Below are 18,947 nucleotides of genomic sequence, written 5' to 3'. Positions count from 1 at the left end.
GGTTGGCAAAATAATGACTTCTCTATCTGCAATATCTCCTGCCAACCTAGCAGTTCAAAAGCACATCAAAGTGCAAGTAGATAAATAGGTACCACTCTGGCGGGAAGGTAAAGGCGTTTCCGTGCGCTGTTCTGGTTCGCTAGAAGCGGCTTAGTCATGCTGGCCACATGACCTGGAAGCTGGACGCTGGCTCCCTTGGTCAATAAAGCGAGATGAGCGCCGCAACCCCAGAGTCGGTCACGACTGGGCCTAATGGTCAGGGGTCCCTTTACCTTTACTTTTATCTGCAATATGCAGATCATGGTACTGATCTCTTATGGGATCGCTGAAACAAAAGCCTTCGGATGTAGAGAGATAAACGAAAAATAATATTCAGTGGCACTAGGTTTGATATCGAAAGGACCCTCAAATATATATATAGCCACACACATAAATCATGCTTTCCAGATGAAAGCCATTCAAATAGCAAGCAACTCAGTTTCATTTGTTGCCTTAAACTCAAGGATTAATTGTTGGGACGTGACTCACTCTCTGCCAGGCATTAGAGGTGTTCTGTTCTAACACTTTATTTTGGCCCTAGAGATGTGGCATTTAAAGGTTAGGATAATTGGTACCAGTAGTCTGTACTTAATGATGGGCACTTTATCCTCCAAGGGACAAGGCTTACCCGGGATTAGAGTTCAGCAGTTGTTTGCTTCAACCAAGAAACTGTTGCTGGCATTGTACAAGCCTCACATAAATGCTATAACTTCCCGGAAATGTAGCAGAACATTTCCCCCCGGGCTCAATTCAAAGGGTTGGTGCTGACCTTTAAAGCCCTAAACGACTTCGGCCCTATATACCTGAAGGAGTATCTCCACCCCCACCGTTCAGCCCAGACACTGAAGTCCAGCTCTAAGGACCTTCTGTCAGATGTCAAGGATATAAACAACTACCTGACTTTTAGAAGACATCTGAAGGCAACCCTGTTTAGGGATGTTTTTTTATATTTGATGTTTTGATTTGTTGGAAGCCTCCCAGATTGGTTGAAGCAACCCAGTCAGATGGGCGGCATATAAATAATTGAGGATGATGATGATGATGATGATGATGATGATGATGATGGAGTCCCCGGGTTCAATCCCTAGCATTTCCAGGTACGGCTAGGAAAGGCTCTCTGTCTGAAACCCAGGAGATCTACTACCATTCATGGTAGACAACCCTGACCTAGGTGAGCCAGTGTGGTATAGTGGTTAAGAGCGGTAGACTCGTAATCTGGTGAACCGGGTTCGCGTCTCTGCTCCTCCACATGCAGCTGCTGGGTGACCTTGGGCAAGTCACACTTCTCTGAAGTCTCTCAGCCCCACTCACCTCACAGAGTGTTTGTTGTGGGGGAGGAAGGGAAAGGAGAATGTTAGCTGCTTTGAGGCAGTGATAAAGCGGGATATCAAATCCAAACTCTTCTTCTTCTTCTTCTTCTTCTTCTTCTTCTTCTTCTGCTTCTGCTTCTGCTTCTGCTTCTGCTTCTGCTTCTGCTTCTGCTTCTGCTTCTTCAGGATAAGGCAGTTCTCTATGTCCTAGACATCACAATCCAGGAAGGCAGACGTGCAGGCTTTTTTCCACAGATTTCTTTGCTGTTTGAAAGAAATATATGTACCTGCATTGTTTGGTGGACACCAGTTGTGAGTTATTCGCCTTGATCCTCACTGACTCTTCACTACTTGGCTAAGAATGCCATTTCTACCTACCCTGTTATCACTCACTGGAAGGCTGTGCCCATAGAAGGTCCTAGGAGGAGGGCATATAATGGTGGGTGGGGGGCTTGCAGCCATTGGAGGACCAATGTCAAGGCACACTGGATCCTTCTAGGTTAGAGAGGCCATTTGTCTACTTTAATGTAGGCTAGCTTTTTTTAATTTTAAAGTGCACCTCCTTCCAGTGTCTCAAGGCACGGGCTGCTTGCAAGGGCTCGTTGTGCTTGGAAGTCTGGATCAGGGCCTCTCTGCTTACAGGCAATCTCTGTTAACATAAAGCACTGTCACGAGCAGATGGAAGATTATTAAACCACCAGGGGAACCATCCAAAACCAACAGAGGACCGCTAATAGCCTGACTATTTATAACGTGCTTCTTATCCGACTCCCCATGTCTGTCTTTACAGGGTTCCTTCAATAAGAGGGGTTTTAACAATTGGAGTTTTTATTTTTTTAAGGAGCATTTTATGCTTGTCTATCTGCCTATTTTGCCACACAGCTTCCCTCAGGAATGAGAAGTAGTTCCAGCCAGATTCAGATCACCCTCACTTTCATTCTCAAGCAGCAGCTTTTAGTAGTGAGGGACCTTCATTTGACCTTGGTGAATTGTACATCCCTTTCAGCGACTGAGAATTACAAAAGATGCCAGCAGCTTTGCTTTTTGGAGGAGCTCGTAATAAGGAATAAGACTTAAGTGCCCTGCTGCCCATTACGGCACATCCGTTTGATTGGAGCGCTCATCTCCCAGGGTGACACCTCGCTGGCTTCCTTTGGACGGACATGCAGGACTCCAAGTGTTGCGCAGAAATAGCAAACTTCCCACTGCAGTCCCCAGTGTGGTGTAGTGGTTAAGAGCGGTAGTCTCGTAATCTGGGGAACCGGGTTTGAGTCTCCGCTCCTCCACATGCAGCTGCTGGGTGACCTTGGGCCAGTCACACTTCTTTGAAGTCTCTCAGCCCCAGTCACCTCACAGAGTGTTTGTTGTGGGGGAGGAAGGGAAAGGAGAATGTTAGCCGCTTTGAGACTCCTTAAAGGGAGTGAAAGGCGGGATATCAAATCCAAACTCTTCTTCTTCTTCTTCTTTTTCTGTGGAACACAAATAATTCTGTGCTTTGCTATTCCCTGCACAGATTCAGCTGTATGAGCTCTCTCTTATTGTCCTTCTTGTCACCACCAGCACAAGCATCATCATTAATAACAACTGCCACTTCTCTTAGACAATACCAATTGGCATAGAGCATGTTTTCCCCCATTAATTATTGCTAATTCTCTGTATCACTCTCTCTATTAAAAAAAAAACCCCATCCTGGCAAGATGTTGCATTTGAAGAATTATAGCTTTTTGGAATATAATGTAACAGTCCTGCTTTGCCTTAATCACAGTTACCATCGTTATTATTGGGCTGGATCCAGACTAAGTTAGTTACAATTAGGTCCCATTGAAACCAATTGGTCACGTTATTCACAGCTTTGTCTAAGTCCTATTGATTTCAATGGCAACAAAGTACAACTTAGTCTGGATCCAGTCCACTGCAATTAGTAATTATTATTGGATAAGGGATACAATTCTAAGTATACTTAGACTGCAATTCTACATACATTTACATGGGAGTAAACCCTATTGATCTCAGTGGGACTTACTGCTGAGTAGATATGTATGGGATTGTTCTGTAATTTACATTCGGAGTTAGTCTTTGTTACAAGATCAGCATTAATTCTTGCATTAAGATCTGCATTAATTCTTACCTTCTCAGGTATGGTCCAACCCATGGACCATTGGTATTAGAATGATGCTGCAGAAGAGCTGGCCAATCACCTGATTAACCTACTTGATATAGGAGAAAGGTTGTGTTAACGCACCAGCAAGTAGCTCAAAGCAATACTGTACAAATAAATGTGCAAATTCTGGTTATAATAATATTTGTTTGGATGATTGCTGTTGTTTGGGGTTTAGAAGAAACTAAGGTTGCTTTGGCAATTTGAATGCCTTGGACCAGCCTCTATTTGCAAGGGCATATAAACTATTACATATATTTGTGGTGTTCTTTAGTAATGGAAAAAGTGATTGAGTTTGCCTGAAAGTTCAGTGGAATTCCTTTAATAGAAAGAAGGCAATTAGGAAGCTACCAACATCAACAAAAATAGTGAATGCAAGATTGTTGACACAGCAGGGAGGATTCCCATAACTTTATTTACCAAAGAATTATTTCCAGGGCTCCACTGGGCTTTCATTTCATTTATTTATGAGCCAAAGGCATGGAACCTTAAGTCTGCTTCTGATCAAGCAAAATGTTGGCATTCCACTTTTAACCGAAATTCAAAAGCCTGATGAAAAAGATGAGATCCAGCACTGATGTCTTTATGTAGGAAATCAGACCTACATCCATAATGAGTAAACACACTCACAGAAAAATATAACTGCCTAGGAAATGAACTGGAACTTCTTAGCAGCAAGAAGCAGTACTAGGGAAACACTCAAAGCACTGACGTATCTCTTGAGAGTTGCAGTCAATTCAAGTTAGGGGACAGCATCCCAAGACCAGAGAGAGGCTGGGTGTGGTGAGGAAGAATATCAGAAGAGTCTGATGGATCATACCAATGGTCCATCTAGTCCAGCATCTTCACATTGGCCAACCAGATGTCCATGGTAAGCCTGCAAGCAGAACCTGAGCACAACAGCACTCTCCCTTCCAGTGGTTTCCTGCAATATATGAATTCAGGTGCATTCTGCATCTGACAGTGGAAGTGGAAAATAGCCATTGTGACTAGTCAACATTGATAGCCTTATCGTCCATAAGCAAAAGGGCAAGGAAGGCTAGGAGCAGACAAGATAGCTTAAATAGGGATGAGGCCTTACCACACATTTTGCCATGGCCTGCTATTGTTCAGGAGGGTCCCTTGATGGTTCCTTGAATTCCTCTGTAGGGGTGGCAGAACAATAAACTGAACTCATATACTCCATAGACCTGTCATATTGTATTACTTAATTGACTGTACCCTTACATATAGCCCAAGTTCCCCTCCCACCAATCCTCAGACCAAGAGAAATTGGATGCATGGCTCCTAACAGTACTTCTAGGGTATATAACCTTGTAATTAAATCCATTAAGTTACTAACAGCTTTGTGGAACCTGAATTCAATGGCAAACATTCAATAGCTGCTAATCTTCTGGCCTCATGTTCAGACCCCTGAAGGCTGTGGGAGGTAAATATGAATCCCTGTGACTCATATGGGGTGAATAGCAAAAGCATCAACTGGGTGCCTGGATTCAAAATGTGGGACTAAACTCTCTAACAAGAGAGAGCCCCCAGTAGCATAGTTTAAACTCACAAAGTCAAGCAGCATAGTGAAGCATTAGAAATGTAAGCTGTTAAACCTTTTGCATATCCTGTTTAGTCTGCTTGCAAAGTGTGCCCCTCTTTCTACCCCTCTTGCAATGAACATACCACACACAGTTAAGTAAGTTTAAAATGTTTTACTTACAAAACATTCTGAAGGTCAGATTCATGCAGCAGCCGAGAACACAGGCAGAATACTCTTGGGTAGAAAATACAGAAAGAATACTTCAAATACGTGCTCTAAGCTTGGAGCTTCACTTCCTCCCTTCCTCCCTCAATGAAGAAGGGATGTGACCTAGCTGAGTCTACGAATCTAACTCTGTGGTCTCAACCCCTTCATGCACTAACTAGCACTCATGCATAGTTATGTTTGACTGCAATTTCCCACACAAGTCTGAGACTGACAGTTCCTAACTAATACTACATCTTCTTTCTTAAGTTGGGGACTTTTAGCACAACTATCTATATCAATAGAAGCGAATAAATAGAAGAAGGGGAGAGTTTGCCTTTTGGCTGCTTTTGCTTCAGCCAAGGTACACCCATCAATGACCTTTGTTGGACTAGATATTTTATCCCTTGCCCTAAGAAAATTATCACCTACTCTCACAGCTGATAACTTCAAGGTTGCCAGGAACAGACCTTTCAGCCACCCAAAGCCTGGGTGAACAGGAGTATATTTAGGTTTTTACTGAAAGACATGCTTCACTAGGGAGGGTATGAAACATCGCCAAGAATATGATAACATTTTTTCACATGGGGTGAAGTTGATCATGTCCGCACTTGCAGAACTTCATTACGCTGCAGTCTCAGTTGCTCACATCCCATTCACAGAACTTCGGTTACTTTGTTCTATGATGAACAAATGGGGAACAGGAGAGTTGAAATGATCTAAAAATAAAAAGCTTTGCAATGTGTGCATCATGGAATACGCTTTCAGAAACATTGCTTGCTTTTACCAAGTTATGATTCCTAGTTAAAGGAACCAAACTGAATACATGTGGAAAAAATGTCTATGCATGCATGAAAGAAATTCATGGTACATACAGTCTTCAACTATCAGATTATAAAAATAATGAGACTGCATGTTGAATCAAAACCAGAGTGCCAATTTTAAAATGTAAATTCTCAAAGAGACTATGCCTGGATGCCCAAACATTAATATAGCACAATCTGATATTGCAAACTTGCCATGGGAAAATTTGATGGGGGAGAAATAATAGCATTGTAATGGATATGACTGATGACTCAAAAAGGACAAACTAATAAATGTCTTGATCACCTCACTGAAAGCTTAGCATGCTAATTCCCTATTCACAGTAAGTCACAAATTAAACTCTGATAAAACCAGGAGATGCATCTGCAAGCCATTAGCTACAATTTGTCTGCTTGAGTGAATAAAATTACAAGTCAAACAGCACATTAACAAGTCAATATCTGTTCATTGGATTAGACAAAATTGCTGGTCTACCAATCTGAAGCAGTTGTATTTGAGTTTGAAAGTGAAGGAAGCAGAATAGATTGCTAATCGAATGCTTCATTATTTACTGGTTATTTCACCGCTTTGCTTCACGGCCCTATGCTAGTCTGTGATGCAATATCAGTGTACAAAAATTCTTATACTAAGTGAGTTGATAGATCCATCAAACCGAGTACAGTCTTCGCTGATTGACAGCTGCTCTCCACGACCCCATTCTTTCCTTCCCAGCTTAATACTGAAATAAAGTACTGTTTAAGCAGAGATGTTGGTGCTCAAGCCAGCATATGGCTTTGTGCATATAAGGCTGTGGACTTTCCCCATAAAACAGAGGTGGGGAACCAGTGGACCTCCATATGTTGTTGGACTTCCACCAGCCCCAGCCAACATGGCCAGTGATGCCACTAAGCCGCTCAGTTGAGCTGGAACTCTGTACACATCCTGGAACCCTGTGTGCAATTTGAGTTTGCTGTGAGCGACAAGATCGCCATTGCGGCAAATCAAGGAAAGCATTATGGTTTCCGTACCTGCCACGAGCAATTGGTTGCACCTGCCTAATTGATCATCCGGCCAGCAACACCATTAATAATTTCCTACAGATGAATAACAGTCAGGATGAACAGGAGCCAGCTGGCAAGCGCACCCCACCTTAACTGAACCAAGTTCTCTCTGCATTTTCTGATAGGTGCATGCTCATCACTTTTCCAGCAAAGGTGAGCTCTCCTTGTTAGAGGGGTGGAGACATGTCTTCAGCCCTGTGGTGCGAAGCTTAGCTGGCATGACTCAAGATGTCCCAGGAAACTCTACCTGTAACCTTTGTCGTTTGTGATGGCCTGGGATTCGGGCTCGGACTCGGAACCGGAGGTGACTCAGTCTGCACCGGATCCTTTGCCTCAGGCATCATCTGAACCAAGTCTGGGGCCTGATCTTGAAGAGTCCCAGTCTGCAAAGGTTCCCCTGCAACAAACACCAGCTGGGCCGAGTCAGGGGCTTGAGCCTGAGCCTCCAGATGCGGGGATTACCTCGTTGCCTTCAGCTGGGCCATCACTTACAGCTGCTCCGCTACCGGTTTAGTCAGGGGAGGCTGAGGCGGCCTCTGGGTCTGGTAACCCACCGACATCTCCCAAGCTGCAGAGACTGAGGTCTGAGAGAAGGAGAGACCTGAGTACTCACAGGAGGGGTGCTCGCCTTCAGGCGAAACAGGGAGGTGAATCACCGGGGGATCAGGTCCGGCCATTACCTCGACAAAGATAAAAGGCTGTCGGACCCTGCCCCAGGTTGCGGGAGCAACAGTGCTGTATGCTAGACCTTGCCTGAGATCCTGTACCTGTCCTTGCCTGGTTTCCTGCCTTGGGTCCTGCCTTGGCCCTGTCGGACTGTCTCCCAGCGGAACCTTCGGATTCTGGACCAGTCCTGGACCGCGTTTAACGGGTTACCCCCAAGCCCAGCACAGTCATGTAATGGCACTTGAGTCCAAACCCAGACCTTTGGAAAAGCCCCGTTTAGAGTCAAGTCACGGTTTCCCCCCTCTGGCTAGGTGCACATCACATCCTGGTTTGCTCAAGTTTTGGGGACACATGCAGAAAGCTGCTCTCCATGAAACTCCAGGCTCAGGAGCAGACATCTCTCTTTCTCTTTAAACGTAGACAGATCCCTTCTATACCTCTTTCTTCCCTGTGGTCCTTGCCTCAAAACCATTTTTTCTCCCTTAATTAGGACTCTGTGGAAAGCCAGTGTCTTCTGAAAGGGAAATATCCTTCTATTTTTGATCCAAGATTTGGTGGGTTCACAAGAACCCAGTGAACTCACAGTTGTGGAGAGGGTAGGGAGTGGCCTAGGGGCTGGATGACAGGGCACCTCACTGAATGCTGGGATCATGCCTCTATATTTGATGGAAGGCTTATCTAAACAGATAAACCTCCCTCAAAGCATCTAAACCTAGCTGTGACTGTGCACCCATTGATAACCCCACCCCCTAAAAGCTTGGGCTCATCACTGCCATTCTATCCCTTCCACATTGTGACAGGCAAATGACAGAGTCTCAACTATCTCATTTCTTTCTATTTTCCATATTTTCATGATCACATGGCAAGATAGGAAAAACTGCTGCTTTGAATATAACCATTTCCTTTCCTGGTCCTTTTTTGCTCTCCCCATAGCAATTTTACCAGCACAATCCAAATCCAAGATCTGGCCTAGAAAGGTTTGAGGCTGTCTCAGCTGAGCCAATTTGGGCCATCCTGACTGAAGAAGTGGGGCTGCACTGGCATAACTCCCTGAAAACTCATCTGAGCTCAGCTGGTGAAATTTAAGCAGGCAGAACTTACAAATCGGTCTCGTGTCCATGTATTGCTTTCGTTTATCTGTACTTGTGCTTATCCTTCCCACAACTAATCACATTTTGAGTCATGTCTCTTTCTTAAGCACTTGGGGGGACGCAGGTGGCACTGTGGTCTAAACCACTGAACCTCTTGGGCTTGCCAATCAGAAGGTTGGCGGTTCAAATCCCCGCGACGCGGTGAACTCCCATTGCTCTGTCCCAGCTCCTGCCAACCTAGCAATTCGAAAACACCCCAAAAAGTGCAAGTAGTAGTACAAGTGGTTGTCTCACCCTTCATAGGGCCGCGGGTGGCGCTGTGGTCTAAACCACTGAGCCTCTTGGGCTCGCCGATCAGAAGGTTGGCGGTTCAAATCCCCGCGACGCGGTGAACTCCCATTGCTCTGTCCCAGCCCCTGCCAACCTAGCAGTTCCAAAGCACGCCAGTGCGAGTAGATAAATAGGTACTGCCGTGGCAGGAAGGTAAATAGCGTTTCTGTGCACTCTGGCTTCTGTCACGGTGTCCCGTTGTGCCAGAAGTGGTTTAGTCATGCTGGCTACATGACCTGATAAGCTGTCTGTGGACAAACTCCGGCTCCCTTGGCCTGAAGCAAGATGAGTGCTGCAACCCCATAGTTGCCTTTGACTGGACTTAACTGTCCAGGGGTCCTTTACCTTTTTTTTACCTTAAGCACTTATAACAGTGCAGGTAGTCAGTGTTGCTTGCCCTAGGAAATTGGTATGTGCATACACATAGAGCGAGTGTGGTGTAGTGGTTAAGAGTGGTAGACCCGTAATCTGGGGAACCAGGTTCGCGTCTCCGCTCCTCCACATGCAGCTGCTGGGTGACCTTGGGCAAGTCACACTTCTCTGAAGTCGCTCAGCCCCACTCACCTCACAGAGTGTTTGTTGTGGGGGAGGAAGGGAAAGGAGAATGTTAGCCGCTTTGAGACTCCTTCGGGTAGTGATAAAGTGGGATATCAAATCCAAACTTTACACACACACACATTCCCGAGCCACCTGTTTCCTGGGTCTTGCCATAAAAAGCAATGAAGAAGGAAGAAGGGCTCTGATAAATTCCCCTTGAAAATAATTACAGAACCTTAGCATTCCACTGCACTGTGCCAGGCAGTTGTTGAATGACATTGAACCACTCATCAGCATAACGCAATGTGTGTATGTGGGGGGGGGGGTGTCCTGAGACTGTATGCTGATTCCACACATTTCAATTTTGTTCGGACTTCTTGCCATTGCAAGTTTTGGGCAACTCTTACTCAGCAACTCTTACTCAGCAATTTTAAAAAATGCTTGATGCTGATGTGCCCTGGAGAGAGAACCGGCTGGCAGGCATCAAGAATTATTGGCTTCTTGGTTACCCGTTTTAATGTTCCTTTTAAGGTGGTGGTGATAGTTGACTTCCATTTTTTTAAAAAAGAAAAGAAGTGTAGCTTTGTTGCATCTCAGTCGTGTTGACTTGTGGCTGCTGCAATACCAAGAACAGAAGAGATACCAGGAGGGTCCCAAGTTGTTCTTCCTCACTGTGGTACTTTGAATTACACACTCCTCAGTTACTCCTGAGAATTAAACTCTTAATTTATTCCTCCTGGTATCCCTAGATGCAATATAATGCCCTTTCTGCAGCATAAAGGTTTGGTTTTTCTGTGCGCTGTCACCATGACAATGTCAGCCTTGATCTGCAACAAACCATGAGTGCTGAAATATTGATGACTGGCTCTGTGTTAAAAATGTAAGTAAATGGGCATCTGTGGTTTAATCTAGGGAAAAAGGGGATGTTATGGGAATAGGCAGGCTCAGAGTAACACTTTATTGCAAAAGTATGCAAGATTAATAATTCAGGAAGGCCGGAGTCTTAGTGGCCAGAGAACTGATGTGCAAATAGTTTAATTTGCAAGTTCACGCTCTAATAATAATAGAATGGAGATCCAATTTAGTGAAGAATAATTTTTTTGGAGGCCCCCACTGCTCTATATTTCTATTGTGGAGCAATCTACAGTACAGTGATACCTCAGGTTACATATGCTTCAAGTTACATACGCTTCAGGTTACAGACTCTGCTAACCCAGAAATAGTGCTTCAGGTTAAGAACTTTGCTTCAGGATGAGAACAGAAATTGTGCTCCGGCGGCGCAGCAGCAGCAGGAGGCCCCACTAGCTAAAGTGGTGCTTCAGGTTAAGAACAGTTTCAGGTTAAGTACGGACCTCCGGAACGAATTAAGTACTTAACCCAAGGTACCACTGTAATTCACTAAGTTTCTCACTGCACAATCCAACATATATGCCCAGGATGCAATTCTATCTCCAGCCCCATTAAACTGAATGGGACATCTTTCTGGGTATAGAATGTATAAAACGACACCTGTGCTTCACTTTTTCTGGTCAGCCTGGGAATATTGCACTCAAAAATCATCCCTCTTGGCAGGCTGCAGAGGGTGCAGCATCTGTAAAGGATGACTTCTAAATATGTCTTGCTTAAAACTAAAGCAAAGCACTCTTCTATATATAATTGAAAGGACTGCCGACAGGAGCAAACAGGGAAAATGGGGTATGTACAACCTGAGTAAAAGGTGTATCAATTTTTCATCTCCCAAAATGCCCCAAGGAGCAAAAAGGAAAATACATGGCATCTTAAATGATGAACTGATATCACTTAGAATTTGTAAGTACAGTCTCCAGTTTTTTTTTAAAAAAAAGGATAGTAGAAGGTTTACTATTTGAATTGGGGCAGCAGAAGTCAATGTTGGGGTGTATGCTTGAGCTCAGCAACTAGAAATCTCTCTCTCTCTCTGTGTGTGTGTGTGTGTGTGTGTGTGTGTGTGTGTTTTGTGTGCCTTGGAAGTTTCAGTGAAGCTGTTAAGTTCACCAGCATGAAAAAGCTGCTGATTTGAGCCATTGTTTTACTTACTTGGCACACACAACACACACACCAGGGCGATAATATGGCGCCCTCTGAGCGAAGAAAATTTGGCATGCACACACACAAGATTTCTTATTTTCACAATAATTCCTTTCGGTACTTTGAGTAGATGCCCATTTAAATATAGGTTGTTGTTGTTGTTGTTTTGTGCCCCTTCAACTTGGTGCCCTGTGCAGTGGGACCACCCGCACCACCTGAAATCCTGCGCTGCACGCACACTTTACACACAATATACAAGCTACATTAAGGTTTTTCTCCCTCTGTTCCCAGAGGGGTTTCTGTGCTTTTAAGTCCTTACTGAACAACGTCCACATGCAAGTTATAAGTCCTGCAATGACTTAGAGTTCTCTGAGTAGTCCTGTAGTCCAGCAAGGAGGACCCACACCCAATGACCCACACTCTGAGCCTTTAATACACAATCTGTAATCTGAGCCCTTTAATACACAATCTGTAATCTGAGCCCTTTAATACACAAATTTGCGTGCCTAATTTCCCCACTAACACAAGGAAGTCAGGAGGTTCAAACAGGTTGGGAATGAGCTAGAATGAGCCAGTTCTTTCCTCACTAATGGGATTAACCCATTAACTGCATTCCTTAACAGTCGAGACCTCTTGAGTGCCTTGACTTTTCTCAACTCAGCCACTGATTCTTTCTAAGTGGTTTGTGTTGTGGTCCTTCCCTTTCTCAAATCCACGCTCTTCCCCACCCCTCACTCCCTTATTATTTATTTACATAGACATCACAGTTGAGAAAGCTAGTGCAGCATAGTGGGTAAGAGACTGAGCTACAAATCGGGAAATCACCTCTGCCATGAACACAAGTAGGCAAGCTACTCCGTCTCAGCCTTAACCTCCCCTTCCCCTTGAAATTGGTGGTGGTGGTAATAATACCAGCTTGCTTTACACGGTTTTAGAATCATACAATTGTAGAGTTGGAAGGGACCCTGAGGGTCATCAAGTCCAACCCCCTCCAATGCAGATATCTCAGCTAAAGCATCTATGACAGATGACTATCCAACCCCTTCTTTAAAGCTCCAAGGAAGGAGAGTCCACCACCTCCAAGGGAGACCATTCCACTATTGAACAGCTCTTACAATAAGAAAGTTTCTCATGACATTTAGTTGGAAATTCCTTTCTTGTAACTTGAAGCCAATGGTTGGAGTCCTACCTTCCAGAGCAGGAGAAAACATGCTCGTTCCCTCTTCCATGTGACATCCCTTGAGATATTTGAAGATGGCTATCATATCTTCTCTCAGACTCCTCTTTTCCAGGCTAAACATACACAGCTTCTTCAACCATTCTTCATAAGGCTTGGTTTCCAGGACCTTGATCATCTTGGTTGTCCTCCTCTGCACATGTTCCAGCTTGTCAACATCATTCTTCAACTGTAATGCCCAGAAGTGGACACAGTGTTCCAGGTGTGGTCTGACCAAGACAGAATAGAGCGATGCTATTACTTCCCTTGATCTGGACACTATACTTTTGTTGTTGCAGCCTAGAATGGCAATAAGGATTACTACCAGAGAACACATATGAAAGACCTTGTGCACTACACAGATATTAAGTATTATTATAATAGAAATTGTTGCATGTCCAAAGCAGATGGAGATATGGAAAATCTGTGTTCTTTTCAAAGTAAAGCCTTTTCTGGCGGCAACATTTGACATTCCCCTCTGCCCGCAACAAGGCAGTATGCTGCCTGTGGGTTCCACACTGAGGTACTCTTGCGGCCTACTTGATATGAAGACTTTGACTGCCCTGTTATAGGCCATTCTGAAACAGAAAGAAGGAACAGAGCTTCCCGGATAGAGAGGAAATATGAAACCCCTTCCCTTACCCTGTAACTATTTTATATAGTTCCCTACGGTAATTCATCCCAGTAGTGATGTATGGAAGTGAGAGCTGGACCATAGAGAAGGCTGATCGCCGAAGAATTGATGCTTTTGAACTGTGGTGCTGGAGGAGACTCTTGAGAGTCCCATGGACTGCAAGAAGATCAAACGTATCCATTCTTAAGGAAATCAGCCCTGAGTGCTCACTGGAAGGACAGATCGTGAAGCTGAGGCTCCAATACTTTGGCCACCTTATGAGAAGAGAAGACTCCTTGGAAAAGACCCTGATGTTGGGAAAGATTGAGGGCACAAGAAGAAGGGGACGACAGAGGACAAGATGGTTAGACAGCGTTCTCGAAGCTATAAACATGATTCTGACCAAACTGTGGGAGGCAGTGGAAGATAGGAGTGCCTGGCTTGCTCTGGTGCATGGGGTCACGAAGAGTCGGACACGACTAAACGACTAAACAACAACAACAACAGTAATTCAAAGGGAAATGTGCGCTAGGGGGAGTTTAGCCTTTAAATCTTCCTCTTAGAGCATGCATTACCTCTGAATTTCCTGTAGCTTTTGACAGCTTGTAATACAGATTTTAGGGACGCGGGTGGCGCTGTGGGTAAAAGCCTCAGCGCCTAGGGCTTGCCGATCGAAAGGTCGGCAGTTCGAATCCCCGCGGCGGGGTGCGCTCCCGTTGCTCGGTCCCAGCGCCTGCCAACCTAGCAGTTCGAAAGCACCCCCGGGTGCAAGTAGATAAATAGGGACCGCTTACTGGCGGGAAGGTAAACGGCGTTCCATGTGCTGCGCTGGCTCGCCAGATGCAGCTTTGTCACGCTGGCCACGTGACCCGGAAGTGTCTCCGGACAGCGCTGGCCCCCGGCCTCTTAAGTGAGATGGGCGCACAACCCTAGAGTCTGTCAAGACTGGCCCGTACGGGCAGGGGTACCTTTACCTTTAATACAGATTTTGAGGGAAAATGCTATGAAGAAGATAACTTTTGTCCATTTAAGAAGTTGGGGTCCACTTGTGATTTAGCCGTGCTTTACTGCACTATGTAACTTTTCTTTCCATGAGTGAAATTGCAGCAGCGAGCCTCAATTAGAGCACTGTTTGTTGGAGCTTCTGTGAAGTTTATTGGATTTTGTTTGCTCCAAATGGGCAATAAAAATCTCCCCGGAACAATTAAGGTGAATGCTTGCTTCTCCTTTGTAGCCTTTTGTGCTTGCATGGCTAAATCCTTACGTTAAAAAAAAGGAAAATGTTGCTCCAAGTCTTTTAAGACTCCAGGAGAGCAATAAGCTGTTTAAGTCAAATGATACTACCTTGGCCATAGCAAATTTTCTCTCAGCGTTAAAGAGAAATAGAAATCAACATGCTCTGGATAAAACATAGTGACTGCCTTGGAGTCTTTACCCCTGTATTTCTGTTGTATTTTTCTTTTGAAACTGGTTTTGTGGGTCTCTGGACTGTAATAAAGTGTGTGTGTGTGTGTGTGTGTGTGTGTGTGTGTTTTCTCCTAAGAGCTGACCTGCTATGATTGCCTTATTACTATCCAAAAAGAAGCTACCTTTTCTCTCTACATATCAATATAACAATTGTTGTTTAGTCATTTAGTCGTGTCCGACTCTTCGTGACCCCATGGACCAGAGCACGCCAGGCACTCCTGTCTTCCACTGCCTCCCGCAGTTTGGTCAAACTCATGCTGATAGCTTTGAGAACACTATCCAACCATCTTGTCCTCTGCCGTCCCCTTCTCCTTGTGCCCTCCATCTTTCCCAACATCAGAGTCTTTTCCAGGGAGTCTTCTCTTCTCATGAGGTGGCCAAAGTATTGGAGCCTCAGCTTCACAATCTGTCCTTCCAGTGAGCACTCAGGGCTGATTTCCTCAAGAATGGATAGGTTTGATCTTCTTGCAGTCCATGGGACTCTCAAGAGTCTCCTCCAGCACCATAATTCAAAAGCATCAATTCTTCGGCAATCAGTAATGACTTAATATTATATTGTGCTTTTCCCAAGTGCTTAATGCAGTTCACATAACAAGATTATGGTAATCTTGATCAAGTTTTTATTCATTTATTGTGTATTTTCTATTTGCACTGGGACCACCACATCTGAAAATGAGACACTAGTTCCTTGGACTCCTGCTATTATTCTGGATTTGCATTCTGTGGCGCCTGCAATATATGTGATGACTTGAGAGGGTTAAGATGCTATATTTGCCTTCATTGTAGAGAATTTTCCCTCACCCAAGTGGATACAGTTTTCATTGGCTTCCTCACCCACATCTCAGACCACTTTTCACCCATTATATGGTTTCCCAAATCTTGTTCTCAGAGTGCTATACTCTCCCCATGAAGCAGCTTATATATGCTGGACACTAATCCTCTAGGCTGCTGTGTGGAGGTTCATGCTAGCTTCTCAAATGGTACCAAAGCCCTGTCTGTCTGTTATGCTGTTATACAGGGATCAGCAAGAAGTGTACTCCTTGATTTACTGGAAATCACGCTGCACAGCCTGCTTTGCAATATAGCCTTTGACTGGTCTCTTGTCACAGTGAGCCTGTGTTTAAAAAAGCATTTAAGCCAATTTAGCCTTGCTGCTTCCCACTCACTCCTCTGACTCAAAACTTTTGTTTGCTTGTGTGAAGGACCATTAAAGGTACCAAAAGCAGCTAAGCTTTTTATACCACCCCTTTCCAGACCGCTAAAGACGCCTTCAAGAACGGGCTTATTGGCTTGTGCCAAGTTTTCCTTTGCTGTAAATTGAAATTTTTAATTGTTGTTTGGTTTCGCCGCTGTTTGGTTTTGAGTGGTTTCATGACGGAGCTGTCAAGCTGTTTGTGCCTTTAATTATCTATTGATTAGATTTATTTACCGCCTTCCTGCAAAAGCACCCAAGGCGGTTTACAATACAGTGGTACTTCAGGTTAAGTACTGTCAAGGCTGCCTCAGGTCTCAGCTCACAAAAGACCAACGCCAATCTCTTCTTATATTCAAAAGTGTTTATTGCAGTTCATTGTTTGCTTCATATCTGAGGCGCGCAGCCTCACGTCTGTACGCTTAGACCGTTGAAGTCCCCTCTGAGTCAGTCCCTCCCCTGCACCAGTTTAAGAGCCTTGCGCTGCTCCACCTCTTTCTCTCTTTCCTTTTCCTGAGGATCTTCCTGCCCGCTGGGGTTTCGCCCCTCCTGGATTCCCCTGACGCGCTATCCCCCGACTGCTCTTCCCCCCCTCCTGCGGGCTTTAGGACCTGGCCCTTCCTCCGGGCTCCCTGTACTTCCGCGCGCCTCTACATTTGAACTTGGCGCGCGCGCCCAACCTCTAACTTTCCTTTTGACAGTTACACTACTCCCTTCACTACTCCCCTCCCCTTCCGGGAGGGTGGCTTGCTCCGACCTCCCTCCCTTCTCTGCTGCCGGAGCTGCTTCCCCTGATACACTGGAAACTCCACCCCCTTCGCTGCACTCTGGTGGGGAGGCTGGTCCTGACGCCCAGCTGCCACTTTGGGATCCCCCGCTGGCCCCCTGTTCCTGACACGTCCCCCCTGGGGCTCCCCTGGCCTTGACCACCGGCGCCCCCTTCTGGGAATCCTCTGATTCGCTGGAAAGACTCATGGAATCTCTTGAGTCATTGTCATCCTCTTCCTCGCTGTCCTGGGATTCATCCCCATCGCTCTCCATCTCCTCCCTACCCTGTGCCTCTGTCCCTGAACCCCTGACAAGTACTTAATTCGTTCCGGAGGTCCGTTCTTAACCTGAAACTGTTCTTAAACTGAAGCACCACTTTAGCTAATGGGGCCTCCTGCTGCCGCCATGCCGCCGGAGCCCGATTTCTGTTCTCATCCTGAAGCAAAGTTCTTAACCTGAAGCACTATTTCTGGGTTAGCGGAGTCTGTAACCTGAAGCATATGTAATCTGAAGCGTATGTAACCTGAGGTACCACTGTATAAACCCTAAAACAAATATATGATTCCCCCCCCTTGATTTAACTGTTTTTTCTTTTGTAAACTGCTTTGAGAGAGCTGGGGGTTTTTGGGTGTGCACTTTCGTTCTACTATTTGTATCTACTATATTATTTAATGAAATAAATAAATAAATATATAAATTGAAACTGGACAATTGGATCCTCTCATGGCAACTGGTATGTATGTCCCCTGTCCTGGGCTGCCTTGATTCTGCCTTCCCTCCTGGCACACAGGTCCTCAGCAGATCTTTTTCAGACTTACTTTTTAATGGAATCTGTAATTTGTGCATAGGGACGTGGGTGGCGCTGTGGGCTAAACCACAGAGCCTAGGGCTTACCGATCAGAAGGCCGGTGGTTCGAATCCCCGCGACGGGGTGAGCTCCCACTGTTCGGTGCCAGCTCCTGCCAACCTAGCAGTTCGAAAGCACGTCAAAGTGCAAGTAGATAAACAGGTACCACTCCGGCAGGAAGGTAAACAGCTTTTCCATGCGCTGCACTGGTTCGCCAGAAGGGGCTTAGTCCTGCTGGCTACATGACTGGCTGTATGCCAGCTCCCTCGGCCAATAAAGCGAGATGAGCGCCGCAACCCCAGAGTCATCCGCAACTGGACTTAATGGTCAGGGCTACCTTTACCTTTAATTTGTGCATATCTTTCCCCTTCTCTGCATTTTTTATTTTTAGCAATTTTAGTTCATCGTTCCCTGCTCTGGGATCGAAATATTAATGGAAGAATGGGTTGCAAATGAAATAATATAATTAATTAAATAAAACACATTTTGATAGAAAACGTAAGGGTTTCCTATAATTAAATCTTGAACTCCCCACCCTCCCTCCCCTGCCCCCAGCTGTCTTACTTGAATGGTGTTTTATTAGAAAAGATACCCACAGAGTTCAGTTATTTCATTTCGGGGGTTTTAAAATAAGATCTAATGATGCTGAAGCAAAGGTTGCGCCAAGGACATATGAAACTGCCTCATCCAGAATCAGATAACTGGTCTATCTAGCCCATTCGTAGGATGTGCTCATATCAGTTCACAGTCCAGGCCTTTTCACCAGGGATTGAACTTGGGGTGTTTTCCTTGTGCAGCACATCCTCATTGACCTGTGCTGCTTCCCTGTAGGAGTAGAGAACCTTATAATAACGTAATAATAATAATTTATTATTTATACCCCGCCCATCTGGCTAGGCCTCCCCAGCCACTTTGGGCGGCTTCCAACAAAATATTAAAATACAATAACCTATTAAACATTAAAAGCTTCCCTAAACAGGGCTGCCTTCAGATGTCTTCTAAAAGTCTGGTAGTTGTTTTTCTCTTTGACATCTGGTGGGAGGGCGTTCCACAGGGCGGGTGCCACCACC

The 18,947-nt window shown here is 45.1% G+C and overlaps 1 long non-coding RNA gene across 1 annotated transcript in view; it reads right to left on the bottom strand.

The window, feature by feature from the left end:
* LOC308459224 overlaps positions 1-18,947 on the bottom strand; it is a 300,770-nt gene that overhangs the window by 170,066 nt on the left and 111,757 nt on the right. The window contains exon 2 of the long non-coding RNA XR_013977921.1: positions 17,349-17,553. This is a non-coding gene — a long non-coding RNA (uncharacterized lncRNA). The remainder of the gene's footprint in view (positions 1-17,348; positions 17,554-18,947) is intronic.

Source organism: Podarcis pityusensis, assembly GCF_964106645.2.
Source record: "Podarcis pityusensis genome assembly, chromosome: 12".
NCBI lineage: Eukaryota > Metazoa > Chordata > Lepidosauria > Squamata > Lacertidae > Podarcis > Podarcis pityusensis.
The sequence above is the reverse complement of the archived record's forward strand: the minus strand, read 5'-3'. Positions and strand labels throughout refer to the sequence as shown.